We start from the raw sequence: 4,730 nt of genomic DNA on the forward strand, positions 1-4,730 counted from the left end.
TCGTCCTTCTACTGCTTCCACTTCTGTAAACCTTTTGACTACCCTTCTTGGCCCAGCCAAGTGGGATAAAATCTTTGTGATTCCCCTACAGCCCTGTACTCTGACAATGCCTTCTCTTCCATCCATGTCTCCAAAAACAAGTAGGCAAAGTTTCCTTTCGAAGTTGTTCTGATCATTTACAGTCCCAAGCTTCCCAGACTGACCTCACTTGCAAACCTATTCCTGCCCAATCTCACTCCTCCCTTAATACTTGGAGGGACAGAAACAGTTCTGGTACCAACTGATTGTCCTGTCTGACAAGGACTGGTCAGACTGAAAATGACTTGCTCACATGATTTGTTGACCATGATGTAGTGGCAGTCCAGTGCTCCCAGAGGCCAACATAAGTCTGACACCAATACTGCCAAGATATGCTTCTGTAGAAATGACCTTCCCCATGAAGTTTATATTGGTGGAGTGTCCTGCCCTGTCCGACCATATCAACCTCTTCCCTGTCAGGTGTGCCAATTGTGTCGGCTTCCATAATGTATTTCATAGAAGCTGCCCTGCCTACAAGCTTGAATCCGAGGTAGCAGTTCTTAGATTCAAACTAGGCCTCACTCTACTTTTGGCCAGACAAGAAGCACACTAACAAAGTTTTTCACTTTCTACCTAATCCAAAACTACTTCACTTACTCCACTCCCATCCTCTCAAGAAGTCTCGGCATCTTCCCCAGTATCTCTTCCTTCAACCCCAAACTATCCTATCTCTACTCCCTTTATCCACAGCACAATCATGCACATGTGCCAATTACAGTAGCTCCCATAACGTATTTTATAGGAGCTGCCCTAACTACAAGCTCAAGTCTGAGGTAGCAGATCTCTTGCTACCCATTCCAATGCTGCCCTTCACTCTACTCCCCTCCCTTCTTCGCAAGATGTCTCAGCATCTTCCCCAGTATCCCTCTCTCTCTCACCCCTTACCATCCTACCTCTCTCTCTCTCTCCTAGTCAAATTCTTTTTCCAGCTTAAATCCAGATACTCCAATCTCTATCACGTCCACAGTGCCTACCCCTATCCTTCTCACTCTGCCTATCACACCAGACAATCTAAACGTTCCACTCCACCTTTTCCTATCACATCATCTCCTACATCCACCTATCTCTTTGCTTCTTGGACATCTGTCTCTTCTTTTCCTCCTCATAAGAAGACCTTTTCTACCCAACTCCCCTCCAGAAATTTTTAAGGGCAAGCAAAACTTCTATTACATGACCCAAGATTATTTTCCTCTCTCTCACCCAACCTCCAACCTCTCTACTCTTATTCCCTCTACATTCATAGTAATTGCCTATATCCACCCTCCTCCTCAAGTTCCCCCTACCTCTCTTCCTCCCAGTTTCTCCCGACATACCCCCCATTCTTCCCTTTTCCATTTTTCCTTCTTTCCTCAATGTCCTTAATACTCACTTGGCTCTCTTCTGTTGTAACAGTGTCCTCATCCAGATCCTTCCCCTCCTGATGTGTTTACTGGTATGTCACTTCCTTACCATTTCGCTTCTTTTCCTCTTACCTCACCCATTTCTACCATTATTACTTGCAAATTACTTCTTAAGGACTTTTGCAGTCTTCCTTACACAATGTTCCACTTCCTACCTCAGACAGTACTCAGACACTTCAAGTATTATGTGGTCTTTGATGTTTAGCACATTTATTTGTTTTAACCATTAGGGGAGGAGGGAGAGGAGAGGAGAGAGAAATGAAAGAGATGAGAGAGAGAGGGAGAGTGAACATTTTGACTTATAATGCATCCTTAATCCATTGTACGAAGACAGCATTTATAATATGCCTGTCGACTGTGATTTTAGTTTATTAATTTTGTTATCACCTGTTTATTCTATTCCTTGAATTTTCAATTTTAATTTTAACACTCTATATTGTTCAAAAGTTTTTAATAATGATAATAATAGTAATAGTAATGTTCATGATAATAATGTTACTGGAAAAAAAAAAAAAAATCAAGGACGAGTAAATAAATAGTGATGTGTGCCTGGTAGGCCTGAGTACTTGGTGATTAAGTGACTGAAGCCAATGAAGAATAACAAAACAAAACTGTAGTTACAGTGTTGGTAACTCATGCCAGTGGGTGAACATACAAATGTCTGGTCAGAAATATTTGTGTAATGTGTGGCTATTTATAAGCATAACATAGGTGATTTTTGACATTCCTATTAAGAACTTGTAAAAAATGTGTTCATTACTATATAATGCCAACACCCCAATCCTCTGCCCACTGTTGTCATGAGGATGGGGAGGCTTAGGAGATGGAGACCAAGGCCCAATGTTAGGGATCTCCCTTACTTTGTACCTCAGTCTTCGGCTCAACCAATTATGCAAGGTCTTTTCTTCTCCCCCATTCTTTTTCCTTCCCTTCATCAACCCCTTTTGTCAACTTCCTATGATGTGAGAGCCTTGTTGACAGGATTAAAGGCTGGTTTTGAGCAGTCCTTAAAGGCCTCATGGAGCCATGGATATGGTATTTCCTTGTTTAGTTATCTAGTCCTTACCCCTTATGTGGAACCATTTCTCTTCCCTACATACTCAATAACTGATTTGTGCCTTTATCAGGGACATTGAGGCATACCCCTTTATCAATTAGCCCCTGATCTCTGGCTTTCCTTTGATCATGACTGAACACTGCTGTTTCTTCCCTTCCGTGATACCTGCTGTCAGCTCAGTCCATTCCAGATCACCTACCCAGGTCATTACCCGTTGGGTAACATCCTCCACTCTATTGCTTCATCCTCCACATCTTCATTTTCAACCCCTCTTCTCTTAATACTATTATGCAATCTTATTGGCTACCTCCCCATTACACTGCCTCACTCAACATCCTATTCTTGTCCTTCAACAATTTCCACCTCGACAATTTTTTCAATACTAAGTGGGATCTCGCTACTTCCACTTACTCTGACAATACAATGTCACCAAAAACAACTAAGTAAAGTTTCCTTCTGCAACCGTTCTGATTGTTCACATCTTATCACAGTTACTGCCCCAAGCTCGTGCATTATCTTTATCCTGACTAATCTCATTGGCAGACCTATTTTTGACCAGACTCATACCTTCCATAAGACTTGTACCGGAACTGATTCCATCTCCCCAGCTGATTGCCCTGTCTGTAACAAGGATTGGTTAGACTATGAAGTCAATCTACTTGTCTGCCTCGTTGACTATGATGCAGTATCAGCACAGTGCTGAAAGTCATACACCAATATTGTTAAGATTACCTTCTGACATATAGTTGTTTATATTGGTAAAGAGTCCTGCCCTGTCCAACCATATCCACCCCTCCCTGTCTATGTCAGGAATGTTGGCATTTTGGCCACCCTGCTAAGCATTGGTAACCCACTGATCTCTATGTGCCCAACCTGGTTATGATCGTTCAAATTGTCCTGGTCAATCACGCATGTGCACTAATTGTGGTGGCTCCCATAATGTATTTTTTAAAGGCTGCCCTGCCTACAAGCTCAAGTCTGAGGTAGCAGTACTCAGGTTCAAACTTGGCCTCACTTTACGTGAAGCCAGGCAAGAAGCGAGCTAATGTGATTTTTTTTTCTTGCTACCTCCTCCAGTGTTGTCCTTTGCTCTGCCCCTCCCCCTTCTCCCTGAGATGTTTCTACATCTCCCCCATCTTCCTCCTACTCCTTACATTTCCACTTCTATCCCCCCCCTCTCTCTCTCAGTTAAATTCCTTTGCCATTCTAAATCCAAACTGCTCCGCCTCATAGGAAAACCTTTGTTTCTCAAACCTCCCCAACCAACCCTTTCAGAAACTCTTGTGGCATTCGTGACCCAAAATAGCATACCTAATCTTCATCCATCCTCCAATCTCTCTACTCCCATTCCCTCAACACTCAGAGTAGCTGCCAATATCCATCCTCCTAGTCATGTTCCCCTAACACCCTTTCCTCCCACATGCATTTATCCAGGAGGGAGTGGAAGGAATAATATTGAAGGAACAGGAGGATGCACATGAAGTAGAGGGTTTACTTCATGTGCATATCCGTTCCTTCAATAGTATCCCTTCCACTTCCTCCTGAATAAACACATGAATCCCTTTTGTTCTAATAGTGCCCTTCCCTGCATTCTCCCCCTCTTGACCTTTCTCCTGAAACTGCTCTTTGATCTAATTGCCCTTAACTCCCCTTTCCTCCTTTTGCTAATCCCTGCCCTGCCTTATGGACATCCTTACAGAATCCCACTTTTTCCTTTGACAACTTTTCATTCCTCAGGCACTATATATCCTCCATTTGAACTAATTGGCCTGTTGCTAACCAATACCTTAACCCATTTACTCACACTTTCTTCCCCACCCTTTCAGTGCCATACTACCCTAAACTGCTGTATGACTTCTTATGTGTAGCACATTTAATCATCAATTCATCTTAGTTTCCCTTTTTGCTACTACACCTTTCTATAGTGCTATGTGACCTTTGATGTCTGGCTCATTTATCTTGTTTTGTAACTATTAACCAGTAACCACAGAAAAGATGAACCAATCAAGTTACCTGAGCACTTAATGTTTATTAATCTGTAGATTGCATGATTACCATTTTTATTTCCTGGTACAGAGTAAATAGGAGAAATCCTCATTCCTTCTTTTAATCTTCTTTTAACAGTTAATAGAAGTTCAAAAATAAACATTCACAGAATCACCCAGTTAAAAAAGAAAAGCTTTGAACATAGCGCA

This window comes from Penaeus monodon, chromosome 35, assembly GCF_015228065.2.
Source record: "Penaeus monodon isolate SGIC_2016 chromosome 35, NSTDA_Pmon_1, whole genome shotgun sequence".
In the NCBI taxonomy this organism is placed as follows: Eukaryota; Metazoa; Arthropoda; class Malacostraca; order Decapoda; family Penaeidae; genus Penaeus; species Penaeus monodon.